The sequence below is a fragment of the Heterodontus francisci genome, chromosome 2 (assembly GCF_036365525.1).
Source record: "Heterodontus francisci isolate sHetFra1 chromosome 2, sHetFra1.hap1, whole genome shotgun sequence".
Lineage (NCBI taxonomy): Eukaryota > Metazoa > Chordata > Chondrichthyes > Heterodontiformes > Heterodontidae > Heterodontus > Heterodontus francisci.
This window is the reverse complement of record NC_090372.1, coordinates 10533197-10551077: the sequence shown is the minus strand read 5'-3', so window position 1 is coordinate 10551077 and position 17881 is coordinate 10533197.

Below are 17881 nucleotides of genomic sequence, written 5' to 3'. Positions count from 1 at the left end.
TGTGGCACCTCTTGGAACAATGGAGATTGCACTCACTTTATCACATCTTCTGTGTGATGACAAACAAGTCGGTGTGGGAGTGTTGAATCATCCTGATTTCTTGCTTATGTTACGGTATTAAGAAAAACAATATGTGAGTTTCTATTTCCATTGTGCCAGCTAAATCTTAAAAATAAGTTAATTAATGCTAACTGGCAGCTGAGTGAAGCTGAGGCACTTGTCAGATGAGAAGTATGTTTGGCAGTTTCTGTATGCTCACACAATCTCTGTCTCACTCAATCAGTCATTGAATGTTGTGCAGGCAGGACAGACCAAGGCTCCAGTTACACAGCTGGTAAATGTTAAATAGCTCATGAGTGATTTTTTTTATTCATTCATAGGATGTGGGCATCGCTGGCAAGGCCAGCATTTATTGCCCATCCCTTATTGCCCTTGAGAAGGTGGTGGTGAGCCACCTTCATGAACCGCTGCAGTCTGTATGATGAAGATACACACACAGTGGTGTTAGGGAGGGAGATCCAGACTTTCAACTCAGTGATACTGAAGGAACAACGATATATTTCCAAGTCAGGATGGTGTGTGACTAGGAGGGGAACTTGCAGGTGATGGTGTTCGGTTATGTCTACTACCCTCGCCCTTCTAGGTGGTAGAGGTCACAGGTTTGGAAGGTGCTGACCAAAGAGCCTGGGCGAGTTGCTGCAGCATCTTGTAGATGGTGCACACTGCTGCCACTGTGCATTGGTGGGGGAGGGGGTGAATGTTTAAGGTGGTGGATGGGGTGTCGATCAAGTGGGCTGCTTTGTCCTGGATGGTGACAAGCTTCTTAATTGTTGTTGGAGCTGCACATCCAGGCAAGTGGAGAGTATTCCATCACACTCCTGACTTGAGCCTTTTGGATGGTGGACAGGCTTTGGAGAATTAGGAGATGATGACGGGTTAATGACTTATTAATAGATGCTAAAGGGAAAACATTCTGCTTCCCATCTCACTGTTTCTGGGTGGATATGGGCAGAAAATCAGACAACCCTTCAGGGATTTTCCATTAAATGTGATGGTACCCGTTGAGTATATCCAGTCAAACGTGGACTGATGTACACAAAGGATGCCGTAATGTGTTTACTTCCATAGTGATGCTGGATTCAAAGGAGGCTGGTATTAGCCCTGGAATTAAAAACAAAAAGCTTTCCCATTCAGCTATTCCGTAAGGTGGCAGCCCTAGTCTGTTGACCATACAAATTAGTAGACAGTGAAAGACCAAAATCTCTGGTTCACCTTCTACTGTACTGGTTGCCACATGATACAACAATAATGGAGTTGTTGACTAGAATCAACAAAAACAACTGTTTCGTCTTTATGTTGTTTCTAGTTCCCTGATGTTGGAAAGAATCACACTTTAATCTTGGAAAAGGCTGGAGTGAGTCTGTTTATTTCAGCACCAGGCTCTGTGCTGTCGAACCTGGTTCTTGTGTTACATATAACATGACTCCCCAGTGCAGCTGGGAATGAGGCCCCCCATTGGAACACTTACACATAACAACTAGTTCCTAGCTAATTAGTTCCTCACACTTTACAAATAGTATAACAATATATACATATATAACATTCCTCTTTCTTTAAAACATATCAATATATCAATATAACTGTCACTATAAATAAAGATTATCATCTGACTTGTGAAAATAATCTGAGCCCCTTTTTAGAGTCTTTTATAGCATGTATTTTAAAAAAAAATATTATTCATGGTATCGCTTGGGTGGTAAGATGTTGTGCCTCTATCTTGTAGATTTGGCATTTGTTGCTCTCAGTGGTGAGTTGGCATGCTGTACATGCAACGTTGTGTCTCTTACTGGTGATGTTGTTAATGTTGTCTTGCTGGATAGTGATGTTTCCAGTGTTGTTGGTCTTTTCTGTTGTTCCAGCTCAGGTGTAGGTTGAATATGGATTCTGTTCTTTCTCATTTGGTTACCGGTTTCAGTCTCAATGATATATGACCTTGGAGTCTCAGCTTCACTAACAACCTTTGCTGGGCTCCAGGTTTTCAGGATTGGATCCTGTACGTGTAGTTTGTCCTTTCAACAGCTCGGGTAGGGATTGAGCATACTTGTTGATGTGTTGCTCTCCTCTTACCTGTGCTTCAGTGAGTTGTTGTCTTATTTCCTCCTGGTCACTTGAAGGATGTATTTTGCTTGGCAGAGTTGCCTTATATTTTCTTCCATTTAACAGCTCTGCAGGTGATTTCATGTCAGCCTTGAGAAGTGTGGATCGGAGTGACAATAAGGCCAGGTTTGGGTCTTCCTTCATCTCTTGGCATTTCACAAGTGTTCTTTGACTGTCTGGACGTGTCTTTCTATAAATCCGTGTCCCTGTGGGTAGTGTGGTGATGAGGTGATGGTGTTGAACCCATACTGGTCAGCGAATTCCTTAAATTTTCTGGATGTAAATTGGGTGCCATTGTCACATATAAACCTTTCAGGAATCCCTCGTTCAGTGAACAGAACTCATACTGCTGAGATGATTGTTGTGGCTCTCAAGTCTTTCATCTTCCGGATAAAAGGGAATTTTGAGTAGTAGTCTGAGACTGAGATACCATTCTTGATTACGTGTGTTTCGTCTTTATATTGTTTCTGGTTCCCAGATGTTGGAAAGAACCACACTTTAATCTTCGAAAAGGCTGTCTGTTTATTGTAGAACCTGGCTGAACTCGTTCTTGTGTTACATATAATATGACTCCCCAGTGCAGCCATGAATGAGGCCCCCCCACTGGAACACTTACACATAACAACTAGTTCCTAGCTAATTAGTTCCTAATACTTTACAGATAGTATAACAATATATACATATATAACAACAACTTGCATTTACATCACACCTTTAGTGTAGTAAAACTTCCCAAGGTGCTTGACAGGAACATTATCAAACACCAAGCCACATAAGGAGATATTGGGAGAGATGACCAAAAACTTTGTCAAAGAGGTAGATTTTAAGAAGCGTCTTAAAGGAGGAAAGAGAGGGAGAGAGGCAGAGAGATGCAGGGAGGAAATTCCAGAGCTCAAGATAGAGCCAGCTGAAGGCATAGTTGCCAATGGTGGAGTGATTAAAATTGGCGCTGCTCAAGAGGCCGGAATTGGAGGAGTGAAGAGATCTCAGAGGGTTGTAGGGCTGGAGAACGTTATAGAGATTAGGTGGGGCAAGGTCATAGCATCGTAACAATCAATCTCTATCAATAAGTCTACAATAGACCCAGAAACACTGCAAGGAACAACCCAGTGGTGGAGAATTTTGGAACCATCGGTCCAAAGTTATCTGTTCCTCCCAAGCATGCTACACTTACCACATGTCATGTCTCAGATTACTCATATACTGGAGCAGGCACATGAAGCCTGCAACAATAATTTTATCTTCATCCCAAGACAGGATTCCTGGCGCTGCCAGGAGTCCACCAAAATTATTTAAACAAGGCTGACCGCAGAGAGTCTGCTAGGAGTCGGTCCATGGCTAAACAGACCAATACAAACCCCCAATTCACAGGCTGGCACCAAATCACTATTCTTACATTGTAACTATTAAATGACCCTTCATGCCTCCCTTGAAATAAAGACTTGCGGCTTATATAACACCTTTCTCAACCACCAGACGTCTCAAAGCACTTTATAGTCAGTGAAGTACTTTTGAAGTGTAGTCACTGTTGTAATGTAGGAAATGCAGCAGCCAATTTGTACACAAGGTCCCACAAACAGCAATGTGATAATGACCAGATAATCTGTTTTAGTGATGTTGAATGAGGGATAAATATTGGCCAGGACACCGGGAATAACTCCCCTGTTCTTCTTTGAAATAGAGCCATGGGATTGTTTACATCCAACTAAAAGGGCAAACAGAGCATAGGTTTAAAACCCAGCCAAAAGACAACATCACCTACACTGTCAGCCTTGATTTTCAAGCTTAATACCTGAAGAGGATCTTGAACCCACAACCTTCTGGCTCAGAGCCAGAGTACTATCTACTGAGCCACAACTGACGCATCAGGGCACTGTTTAGCTGTTTTTATATTGCTCTGCATCTGTGGCACTGACTCCTAATTAGTGTATTTTGTGCAGTCAGTAACAGTCTTAAAAGAAAACTTGCCAGCATTTGATGCAGTCGATGGCAATTAAAGTCTTAGTGCAATATTAAAAAGAAATGTCTTGCTTCAATTTGGACCGACAACATTTAAAAAAAAGATTGGTTGAGTCTGTGAAGAGGCCAATTAATAAACTGCATTCCGGTCTCAGGGGTAAATTACAGCAAGTGTAGGAGATGTCAGTGTAAGATATTTGATTGAACATTTCGAAGAGGATTGCAGTTCTTTTATGTGGGACAAGTTGAAATGTTTGCAGGACACTACCTGATGGTGTTTTGGACGTGGAATGCTGCGGCAATGCTTCAGACACTCTACCTTCAGATTTCAGGCTTTTACAAACTTTTCTTTTACATTTCCAATAGACCATTTTCACATTTGAAAGGACAAAAGCATCAGTGAGATTAGTTTCAAGCTTAAAATTTGGTCTAGACTGATAGGTCTTGTGTGTCTCAGCAAGTACTCTGACAGGGTGGTCTCAACCGTGTTATCATCAACAAATTGACTCCTGACAAGGCAGAGCATGCGCAGAGCGATCGCGACGTCATCAGTGCGTGCGAACATTTGCCAGCTTGTCTGGATGAATGCGCGCATGTGTTCCCATGACGTCACCATGCAATGACGTCCTCACCCCTCAATAGCCACCTCTACTCCCCCTCCCCCCTGCTTCGAGTGCCGTTTCCACCTGCTTGCTCCCCGCTATGCCTCCACCTTTCCTCAGCCACTCGGTCCCCCCACACTGGCAGCTTCCACCCCCCCCCCCCCACCCCGGCTGCTTGCTGCAGACCTCCCCTGGGCCGATCGTTCCCTGCTCCTTGCTTCCTCCCCACCCCGCCCTCCGGCCGCTTGCTCCCCCCAGCTCCAGCCGCTTGCTCCAGGCCACGCCACTTCCCTCCTCTCGGCTACTCGCTCCCATATCGCCGTGGGAAGTGAGGAGTGATCGGCCGGAGAACGGGTTGTCGGAGGTGGGTGGGGGGGGGGGGAAACGAGGAGTGGGGAGCAAGCAGCCGGAGGCGGGGGGAGCGGCGAGGCTGAAGCGAGAGGCTAAGGGAAGGCAGCGGGGAGCGAGCGGTGAGAAGATGGGCACAGCAAGGAGCGGCAAAGAGAAGTGCAATGGTAGGAGGGAGTGGGGGACTGTTGGGGGTGGGATGGAGGCGGCAATGGCAGCCATTGAGGGGATTTTCAGGTTGAATTTGTTTTTTGTGATAAATTGAGCAGCACCATCTTTATTACTGGCAGCTGCCTGAGACGTCACAGACAGTGACCTTTCAGTGGAAGAGGCTGCATTTGCGCATGTGCTAGTACTGCGACACCTAGTGGTTTGCGCTGTCAGCAAACACAGCCTTTATATAGCACTACCAACATAGTAAAATGCCCCAAGGTGCTTCACAGGAGCGTTATTAAACAACGCGCCACATATTAGGACTGGCGACCAAAATCTTGGTCAAAGAGGTAAGTTTCTAGGAGCATCTTAAAAGGAGAGGTAGAGAGGTTTAAGGAAGGAATTCCAGAGCTTCGGGCCTTGGCAGTGGAAGGCACGGCTGCCAATGGTGCACAAGAATTGGAGGAGTGCAGAGATCTTGGAACGTTATCGAGCTGGAGGAAGTTATAGAGATAGGAAATGAGGCCATGGAGAGATTTAAAAAGGATTAGAACTTTAAAATTGAGGCGTTGCTGGAGCAGGAGCCAAGGTTGGTCAGCAAGCACCTGGGGTGCTGGGTAGTGGAAGATGTCCAGAAATCCTGGAGAAATAGTGTAAGCGACTATTTACACAGCTTGATCAGGGTTTCCTGGGATCTACCATTGAAGTTACAGCATTGATCGGGAAAAACAAAGCACATATTGGAGGCCTGGCTCCCTTTATGGGACCGCCTCTGGTGACTCTATGGGTTGTGACTCATGCAGAGCAGGAAAGTTGCCAGTTCAATGTCTAGTCTAGCAGAGGATGGGGAAATACAATTAGCTTCCATATGCTAGGGTTGGGAGGGAAAATAAATCAGACACTGCTCTTACTTTAGATTATGTGCTGACACTCACTGAAAAAGTGCACACATGTGCATACCAGGTAAGAACAGGAATGGGCTCAGCTTGGCAGGATTGGGTCTGGAAGTGCTTTTTGGCACCATATGCCAGCCTTCATTGGCTGCCTGCTAGTAACTTAAAGGATATACTGAGTTCCTGCATCTTCAGCAACAAAGCCCCAAGTTAAAAGGTCACTCCATTTGGTCAGAGTTTAGTTGATACTTCCAGTCAGACATGTGGGGTAATTTTTATTTTGGGCATAAAAGACTGGGGGTTATGGATCAGAAAACCACTTGACAGGAAAATGGGGCGGGGTGTACGATGGGTGGGGTGTATAAGGGTCAGTCTATGGGGGGGGGGGGGAAAGGGTGTCAGGTGCTGAATGTAACGAATGAGCTGTGCGATGAAAGGGCTATTAGAATCAAGTTAATTTAGCTAACTTCACACAAGTATGTCGGTAAGAACAGTTTAGGATTAGGAAGGAGAAAACTGTCCAGGGTTGTCACTCTTTATCATTATTCCTCCACCCCTGGTAGGAACGTTTACCTGTGGGTGAGAATAGGATTGGGCTGATCTGTTATGCTTCCTGCAGTTGACCTGCTTGTCAACACCTGATATACTGGCCTCACTGGGGAAGGTTACTAAATAGCAACTGGCACCTGTAGCTTGCAAAGAAAGAAGGCGAGATAGGGAAGGAGGAAGGATAAACAGCTGACATTGGTGCTGAGACAGTCAGTACAGTTATTATTATTCGTTCATGGGATGTGGCTGTCGATTGCAAGGCCAGCATTTATTGCCCATCCCTACTTGCTCTTAAGATGGTAGTGAGCTGCCTTTTTGAACTGTTGCAGTCCATGTGGTGGTATCGGTATGCGCACAGTACTCGAAGGGAGGGAGTTCCAGGATTTTGACCCAGCGACGGTGAAGGAATGGCAATATTTGGAGTGAGAGATGTAACGTTGGATTTCACCCAGCTGACATGTCAGAAGGATTGCACAAAGCTAACGAAACACTGGAGCACACGTATATGCACACCGATGTGGGTGCGTGCACGTGTGGAGGGGACATGAATGAAACAGAAATGTTGCAGCACCCAGTTAAATTTAACATTCTGCTCAACTTGTTCCACTGATCCCACTTGACCTGTTCCGAGCAAAATTCAAAATGCACCAAATTACTTAAAAAACCCCCAAAATGTAGCAGATCTGCCACAATTAGGCATTATTGAAGAACACAGCGATTTGGAGAAACTTTAACAACAGAAACTATGAAATTAGTACCCAGTTGGACAGCTTGCTTAATCAGGGTGGATCACTGTAGTGCATAGACAGTTACCTTCTAAACAAAATATTACACTGACCTCTGCTGGATTTTCAGGTAAAGTTCTACTAGTTACACAATATTGTTTGTAGGTGGTTTTTAGGGGTACGGTATGTTATGCTACTGGACTAGCAATCCAAAGGCCCAGACCATTGATTCAGAGACATGAGTTCAAATCCCATGACAGCAGCTGGAGAATTTAAATTCAATTAATTAAATTAATAAACTGAAATAATGAACTATGATCACTGACGGTGACCATGAAACTACCAGATTTTCCGAAAAATCCATCTGATTCACTACGTCTTTTAGGGGAGGAAATCTGCCACGCTTACCCGGTCTGGCCTACATGAAACTTCGGACCCACATCAATGTGGTTGACTCTTAACTGCCCTCTGAAATGGCCTAGCAAGCCACTCAGTTGTATTTAACATGTCTCACCACCAGCTTCTCAAGGGCAATTACTTTCTACATTAAGTTGACTATCACATTTCATTGAATGATGAATGATACAACATAGTTGGAGGCCATTCAGTCCATTGTGCCTGTGCTGGCTCTTTGAAAGAGCTTTCCAATTAATACCACCCCTTTGCTTTTTCCCTGTAGCTCTGCAAACGTTTTTTTTTGAGAATTTGTCCAATTCCCTTTTGCAAGGCGGCGCAGTGGTTAGCACTGCAGCCTCACAGCTCCAGCGACCCGGGTTCAGTTCTGGGTACTGCCTGTGTGGAGTTTGCAAGTTCTCCCTGTGACTGCGTGGGTTTCCGCTGGGTGCTCCGGTTTCCTCCCACAGCCAAAGACTTGCAGGTTGATAAGTAAATTGGCCATTGTAAATTGCCCTTAGTGTAGGTAGGTGGTCGGAGAATGGTGGGGATGTGGTAGGGAATATGGGGTTAATGTAGGATTAGTATAAATGGGTGGTTGTTGGTCAGCACAGACTCGGTGGGCTGAAGGGCCTGTTTCAGTGCTGTATCTCTAAATAATTTTATTTTAAAATCTGCTTCCACCGCCCTTTCAGGCAGTGCATTCCATATTGTTGAAGATTTGTAGGATTTCCGGAATGACTAAATATGATTGAATAAAAATTAAGATGCAAACACCAATAAGGAACGTCACCAAAGGAAAAAAAAAAGAATAATTTGTTCTTGGAGAGGGTGCCGTGAAGCATTACTAGAATGATACCAGGGATGAAGAACATTAGTTATGCGGACTGAAAAAGCTGGGTTTGTTCTCCTTAGAGCAGAAAAGGTTGGAAACTTCACCTGGGCGTGGCTGCTGCAGAGGACAAATTCTATGTGAGTCAGAGAAAAATACATCGTGGGAGCTGTAGTTTTCATCCTGCTCCAGTGGAACTGAAAGTGCACAATAGTTCACCAGACAGTACAGGACTAGAGAGTCAGACATTCCGGGGGGAAATAGGTATTGAAATTGGTTTGTGCCAATGCGAACTGGGCACAGTGAACCACTCCTGCACTGGAAACAGTAGACCCGAGGCGCACACAATATTGGGCCCAACTTATCTAAGGCTAGTAAGTTGCAGCCATCTTTTGGAGGGCCCCAGGCAGCTTGTGGGTGAATAAGATGTCAATTATGGGCTGCTGCATCACTGGCAGTACCCCTCAGGTAGGTCCTGGGAGTGGAGGGATGTGATCAGGAGAGAGGGTTACAATCGAGAGGGAGGGCAATGGATGAGCAGAAATCTTTTCCAACTAAATATTGGGATCGTATATCTGTGCCGAAGACTGCCTCCATAATATCACCCAACACCCCCCACACCTCGGCTATCTGCTGCTAAAACCCTTACCCGTGCATTTGTTACCTCTAGACTTGATTATTGCAATGCACTCCTGGCTGACCTCCAACATTCTATCATCCATAAACTTGAGGTCATCCAAAACTCTGCTGCCCGTGTCCTTACTCGTGCCAAGTCCCATCACTCCTCTGCTCACTGTTCAACAACGCCTCAATTTTAAAATTCTCATCCTTGCTTTCAAATCCCTCCATGGCCTCTCCCCTCCCTATCTCTATAATCTCCTCCAGCCCCACAATCCTCTGAGGTATCTATGCTCTTGAATTCTGGCCTCTTGAGCATCTTCAGTTTTAATCGCTCTGCCATTGGTGGCCGTGCCTTCAGCTGCCTAGGTCCTAAGCTTTGAAATTCCCTCCGTAAGCCTCTCTGCCTTGCTTTCCTCCTTTAAGACGCACCTTAAAAACCTACAGCTTTTCTGCCAGTATCTCCTAACACAGAATGGTGTCAAACTTTGTTTCATAGCAGTCCTGTGAAGCACCTTGGGACATTTTACTAAGTTAAAGGCGCTATATAAATACAGTTGTTGTTGTACAATCGAGGGGGAAGGGGAGAAAAGGGATGACTTGGTGAGGGGTGGGGATGTCATCAGAAGGGAGGGGGTGACTGGAAGAGAGAATGCCTGGGAATAGGAGAGGAGTGGCCCAATAGGGAGGAATGGAGGGGACCGAGTTGGGGTTGGCACTGCTATGGAGCCAGAAGGAGCACTACTACTGCTCCCGGCTGCACAGCCAGGTCGATATTTTTATAAAAGTTTACCTTTTTGGTGACGATTTCAGCGGTCCATTTTAGGACCACAGGTAGGCCGTGTTTTCCAGAAAGCAGCTGGCCTAGCTCAGGCAGCATTCAGGACAGCCTTAGGCCACTTATTTGCACATGCCTGTTCCAAGTGCATGCCCTGGATGCCTCTTTTTCCAATAGGGCAGGTGACACATTTCTGGCACTTAACGTGGGTGCAGGCCCCACCCACCATATTGGATGCTTAGAAGCCCATTTTCTGCCTATAAAACGGGCAGTGAGCCATCAAATCTCTGGGCCATAATAATACATGAAAGAGAGAAGAAACACAATTTCACCTTAGTCTTTGGAACTACAATAGCCTGGCCTACTGTGACAACCAGACAGAAGATGCGTAAATAACTGAGGCATACTGTGGGAAAAAAACAAAGAAAAAAATAATTATTTTCAGTTTTTTTTAAACAGTTTAAGCCATTAAATTTCAGAAAAATTAAGCTTATGGTCTTCTTTGTTATTACTTTTTTTGGATTACTGAAGGAGGCCAGATGATGAGATTTATGATGTGGTTTGATGCCGAGCTTGGCTTTTATAGGCAGGCTTACTCAGTTATCCAGGTCCAGACCACAGTGACAGACCGACCTCCTTCTCTGCTGCTGACAAGAGATAACCTTCCTTAGGCAGCACCATGTAATGAGAAGCTTTTTATGTTGTCTGATGCAACACAAATGAGATGCATGGACTCCAGGTTGTTGAAGATTTCAAACAGGTTTATTAACAGCCAACAAGTATATACAATAGGGCTAACTATTTGCACGACTTGTCGCTAGGTGTTACAGTAGCAGAGAGTCTGGCTTGTAGTCACATGACTGCATCCTGGTACTCAGCTCATTAGCACACTAAGATCTTAAAGGCAATCACACAACAACATGTCCAAGGCAGCTTCAGAGAAAGGGCCACAAGTCCACCAAGGGAACGCGGTGGAGAAAAAAGTCTTTCACAATCACCTGAATAACAGAGCAAAAAAGAGACTGAAAGCTTTGGAGATATGAATGAAATACTTGCACTATGAGAAGAATAGGAAAAATACACTTTATAATGAAATAGAAGGACATGCTGATAGGGTTAGATGCAGAAGAGTGAGAGGAGATGTATGTGAAGCATAAACATCAGTAGTTGGGCGAATGGCCTGATTCTGGCCTTTACACTCAATGTAAATAACTGGGAATAAGAGATTTGCTAGGGAAAAAGAATAAAGCTTAAGTAAGTTTTGTAAGATGATAGGTAGGTAGTGTTAAAAATATCACTTATGTGAGAACATGCATTTATATAGTGCTTTAACACATCTCCCAGGATGTCCCAAAGCTCTTTACATACAATTAATTATTTTGAAATGTTGTCAATCGGAAGCCCAGCTAATGACCAGAGTTCAAATCCCACCATGACAGCTGGTAGAATTTAAAATTAATAAATTCAATTAATTAATAAAAATCTGAAACGGTGCTATGAAACTATCATCTGGTTCACTAATGCCCTTTAGGGAAGGAAATCTACCATCCTTGTCTGGTCTACATGCAACTCCAGACCCACAGCAATGTGGTTGACTCTTACCTGCCCTCTGAAATGGCCTAGCAAGCCACTCAGTTCAAGGGCAATAGATACTGCCAGCAATCCCCACATACTAGGAAAGAATTAAAAACATTGCTTTCCACTTATTAAGAGGAGAAGATAGAGAGAAGCTGTTCCTGCTAGTACAGGAGTCTAGGATGAATGGCAGGGGAATAGAAGTTAGCTGCAAAATGAAATGGCAGAACTGAGTAGGAATGGGAGGCATGAAGTTTTCTTATGCTGCTGCAGTCTGGCAGCATAGGGGTTCCTTTGATCTGACATCATCATATAGAGGGAGGCCGGGATTTGAAACTGGAGGATAGAATGTGATATAAAAACAGAAAATGTTGGAAGTACTCATCGAGTCAGACAGCATCTATGGAGAGAGAAGCAGAGTTAAGGGCAAGCTAGAATGTGATATTTGCATCAAAGGTGGATTCCTGCAATCCATCAGTAGTGAGGGGAAGACATAGAGGAGACTCTCAGATGACCTGATAAGATGTCTTGAAAATTATGAAGGGTTTTGATAGGATAGACAGAAATGTTGTCACTTATGGGGGAGTGCAAAACTAGGGGCCATAAATATAATATAGTCACTAATAAATCCAGAGTGGTGAGAATGTGGAACCTGCTCCCAACATGGAGTGGCTGAGGTGAACAGCATAGGTGTATTTAAGGGTAAGCTAGATAAACATATGAGAAAGGAATAGAAGAGTATGTTCATAGGGTGAGATTAAATAAATAGAATGGGACAAGGCTCATGTGGAGCATAAACAGCAGTACAATTGAATGGCCTGTTGCTGTGTTGTAAGTTCCAAGTAATTCCATGTATAAACATCAACAATGTTTACTGGTTCTTTGGAATTCAGTATTGATATCTGACCTGGATTGGAGATGTCTCAGACCTCAAAAGGATAAAACCAACAAGTTAATTTACTGCTGGCATCCAAACCTATATAATTTGCATCAATCTACTCAATTACTGTAACACTTTCAACAAAATATGAATTATAATTAGAGCTTAAAAATTCAACTAACTTGCTTATTAATTTGAAAAATAACTCAAATTAAGATGAGAGAAGGCACTCTTTCCCTGCAGCTGTTAGTAATGACAATGTTTACATTTTCATTTTCTATTAACATAATTCAGATAACCAGGTGATACTCAAACCGTCAATATAATGCAAGTTTGTAGACAGGTGATAATCAGAGACTGTATCCTTCAAAATTAAACATTTTTGAAAAACAGACTTATGAGGAGGAAAGACATTCTTTCCCCCTCAGCTTAATGCACTTTCTGAATTTTAAACAACACAGAATAAATGCTATATCTGTGTAATTAGAACATTGCTACTTGTTCCTCTCTCACACAGAGTTTTTAAAATAACACACAAGATCAACATTACCTGAATAAAGCTTTGGAAATTTGTCCTCCAGCTTGCCTTTAAATAATTTTGAAAACTAAGCAGAATGCTAAATTTTATGATAAATATTTCATCAGTATTGTTGACTAAATAATAATGACAATGCACTCTAGAAAATTAGGTACCCTGCAGATGTTCAGACTGTACAAGCCAAATTCTGCTCTCAGTATCTCAGCTGTGGGCAAAAATATGTCAGACCCAGGCTTTTAGGAGATGATAGGGCCTTTAGATGAAAACTTTAATGAGGACATTAAAATACACAAAGGCAATTCAGTGGATATATTCAATCATGTCATTGTGGAATTTGTATTTTTGCTTGGTTTAAATCCTTATTTTAAACATGATAAATTTTAATTGCTGAGGAAAAATATTACTTTGAACATTTTCAGAATGCATTTTGTATAATTTGTGGAGAAAAAAATACAGCACCACCTGGTGGCCTTGACCTAAAACTACATGTAGACTCAAAACAGTCTTTCAATTGTCTCCTTCTTGAATGAACCACTTCAATCCGTGTAGTGAAGGTGCAATCACAGTGCAGTTAGGTAGGAAACTGCAGTATTTTGGCCCTGCGACGATGAAGGAATGACCATATATGCCCAAGCCAGGATGTGTATGACTCTAAGGAGAACTTAGAGGTGATGGCGTTCCCATGCACCTGCAGTCCTTGTTCTTCCAGCTAGTGGTAGTCATGGGATGGCAGGGAGTTCTGCTGAAGAAGCCTTAGCAATTTGCTGCTGTGCATCCTGTAGATATTATGCGCTGCAACCACGATATGCCGGTGTTGGAGTTTGTGGATGGTTAGGCTGGTGGACAAGGTGCCAATTAAGCAGTGGGAGTTGGCGATGGTAATGCTATTGAATGTCAAGGGGAGGTAGTTAGACTCACTCTTGCTGGAGATGGTCATTCCCTGGCACCTGTATGGTATGAATGTTACTTGATACTTATCAGTCCAAGTCTAGATGTTGTCCAGGTCTTGCTGCAGGCGGGCACGACTGCTTCAATATATTAGGAGCTGAACACTGTGCAATCATCAGCAAATGGCCCCAATTCTGACTTTATGGTTGATGATGAAGCAACTGAAGATCGTTGGGCCCAGTACTTTGCCCTGAGGAACTCCTGCAGCGATATCCTGGGGGCTCAAATGAATCATCTGCAACAACCACAAACATCTTCCTTTGTTCCAGGTTTGATTCCAGTCACTGGAAAGAGTCCCCTTCTGATTCCCAACAGACTTCAGTTTTACTAGTGGCTATTGGTCACCTCCCATTCACTCAATGGATGTCCACTCAATCTCAGCCCACCAGTGTCCTGCTCAACCCTGAGCTGAACCTCAAACTCCACATCCAATTCACCACATACTTCTTTTTGCTACAACTCCCAACAAGCATAACCTGTACCAAAACTACACTATATTGGCTCATTAACCAGAAAGGTTTAAAACTTGTGTAGTCTTTAGAGTTATTAGCTTACTTCCTAATAACTAAAGCAGCAAATACCTCAACCACGAACAAACTTTAAGATTATCAAACTATACCAAAAAAGTAAAGGCTGTTGCAGTTAATGATTATGATTGTTCGGTTCGTGCCAGTTTACTTCTCTTTTAAACACAGAATCACAATTTTAGAAACTGGACAAAAGGACTCAGAATGGAAGATGAGCTTTAAGATGTATCCGCTACCAAAAAATATCAAGTCAGATTGTATAAAAAAGGACCTCAATTATACTCTTTGAAAATTCAGCTGGTAACATGGAAGTGCTCCCCTACCGCACTATGCCACTTTGATGCAGTTTTTAGCATACATTGAATCTTTTAAATATTATGCATTATTATCTACCTAACAATGCACACAGTTGTAGGGAATCAGTGTGACTCACCCTCTTACTTTCTTTCGTCCTGTGTCAAAAGCATTTGGCCGTCATAATTCAGCACTCACCTTTGATGAATTGCAACGGCAAAACTTTACCTTACCACTCTCCAGCACAGTATACTGAAGCACTGTGCTACGACATCGCCCATGAACACTGAGGATGTAAACTCAAGCTGTGGTTAATTGTTCATCCAGAGCAAGTTAATGTTAGACAAGGAAAAACAAATGGTACAAGGACTCGGGGACACAAATTGAACATTTTAGGCAAAAGATGCAGGGGGAATATGAGTAAACACTTTTTTACGCAGCGGGTGGTAATGACACAGAACTTGCTGCCCATGAGGATGGTGGAAGTGGAGACAATCACTGACTTCAACAGGAAGTTGGATGGCCAGGTGAGAGAAATGCAGGGCTGTGCGGATTGAGTTGGGGAGTGGGACTGACTGCATAGCTTCGTGGAGAGCCGGCATGGACTCAATGGGACAAATGGCCTCCTTCTGTGCCGTAAATGACTATGTGACAGGGCTGAACATCAAAACTGACCAATGTGCACATGTGCATTAATTGCTCTACATCAGCTTGTTCATTTAGTTTACAAGCTAAGTAATGATCTGTATGGAACTTACCAGCATGGGTTATCATTTAGTTTCTAAATGTTTCCATAAAAACAGCAGCCAAGTTTAAAGTCAGTATCAGACAGTGGCTCCTAGAAAGAACAGCAATTCCTCAGTATTTACGCTAATTATACAGAACCTCAATAAATGGTCTTTTGTAGTATAATGAAAAAAGACTATACAGTACTTCGAAACAAAAGACTTGACTGCAATCGCACCAGGGACTTTAAGAGCTGCTCTATGGGTCTACAATAGTTACAAGCCTACATAAAGAAATCATTTTTCTGGTACTGACATGGATGGTTGGGCCAAATGCCCTGTTAACATCTTGTAACTTCTTTGTATTTCTATGTGGTTCATTGTTGTAATTGAGACACAGTTAATTAAAAATGGAAAAAGCAGTGAGGGATGTAATACCAGAGATTACATAGATTTTTTTTTAAGAACAGCTCTAATTTACTGATTATAAAGAAAAAGGCAGCCACAGGATTAGTTGTCGTCTCATGGTTTGGGCTACATTAGTAAACCTGCTCCATTTTTCTATTCATGCGCTGATCATCTTGATTTTGTGGCTGTACAATTCAGGCTCCAGATTTTGTGTTGAGAACAATGGTGAGGTTATCAATGCTCACTATTTTTGTAGAGTAAATCAGACAGTTAAACATGGAAATCAGGACATTGCAGTCTGATTTGTTGTACTCCTTCACAAGCGTTTCTACACCTTCTTTCGTGAGGTATCGTACCTAACCCCTCGGCCAAGTACCAAGCAACCTATCCCAATTGTGACTAATAACTCAGGCAGTAAATTCTAGGACTTGAACTACAACACAAAGGATCACATGGCAATTTGATTAATTGATACCTACCTCAGAATATGCTGCACTCCCTCAATATTGCACTGTTGTGTTAGCATAGAGTAGGCCTTCAAGATTTCGGAATGGGGCTTGAACCCTTGACCTTCTGGCTCAGAAGCAGGAGTGCCACCATTGAGCCAAGGCTAGCACCCAGCACTATAAATCAGTGATGTCCACACTGTGGCTTGTGAACCACATGCAGCCCTGAGCACTTGTGATCTGGCCCTCAAAGTTCAGGCAACTTAGTCCATACATATTTCTATATCTCTTACTTGCTAGTTTGTCATGTTTGAATGTTATTTTTGAAAAGGCTTAGTCTTAGCAGTATAGCCACATTGGTGGATAAGCCTAAATCAGAACACCGAGATACATTAAAATCACTAAGTTCTGTTTGCTCAATATGAAGTGCACTATTTTAAGGACACACTTAAGTTACCCATGTTCAAAGAGCTTAGGTGCAGGATGGCAGAGCTAAGGCTTAAGAACACTCAAGTGTTCACATGGATACTGCTGGAGTTTTACCATCTAAAAATGTACAGTCTATCACAAAAGTGGATCGAAAATTAACTTTTAAAACCATGGAGACACAGCTGTTTAAAAAAAAAATGCCTCACGCCTAAGCATAGATATCATTCTTTAACCAGCAACTTAAAATATTTAGCAGTGAGGCCTGTATGAATCTATCCCTCTCCCTGGCAACTGTCTGAGGCTGAACCAGACTGTTTGCAACCTTGGTGTCATACTTGGCCCCCGAGATCAGCTTCCAACCACATATCTGCACCATTACTAAGACCACGTATTACCATTTTGTTACATCACCTGACTCCAGCCCTCCCTCGGCTCATCAGCTGTTGGAAGCCCTCATCCATGCCTTTGTTACCTCTAAACTTTACTATTCCAACGCACTCCTGGCTGGCCTCCCACATTCTACCCTCTGTAAACTCGAGGTCATCCACCAAGTCCTGTTCATCTATATCATCCTTGTGCTTGCTGACCTACACTGGCTCCTGGTCTGGGAACATCTCGATTATAAAATTCTCATCCTTCTTTTTAATGCCTCTATGGCCTGTCCCCTCCTAATCTCTGTGATCTCGTCAAGCCCCAAAGCTCTCTGAGATATCTGCACTCCTCTAATTCTGGCCTCGTGAGCATCCTGATTTTAATTGATCTACTACTGATGGCTGTGCCTTCAGCTGCCAAGGCCTTAAGCTCTGGAATTTCCACCCCTCCCCCCACCCTGCCCTCTTAAACCTCTCATCCTTGAAGACACTCCTTAAAACCTACCTCTTTGACCAAGTTTTTGGTCCTCTAATATCTCCTTATGTGGCGCAATGTAAAATTTTTGCAGTATAACACTCCTGGGATGTTTTAAAGGTGCATAAGTTGTTAATATTTTTCCTTCTTCATGTGGGGAATTAACTAGCTCTGCTTGGTACGTCCCCCTCAAAACATCCCACAGATTGGAAAATACTGCATAAAGTTATAAATAGGAGACTGCATCCTACCAGAATT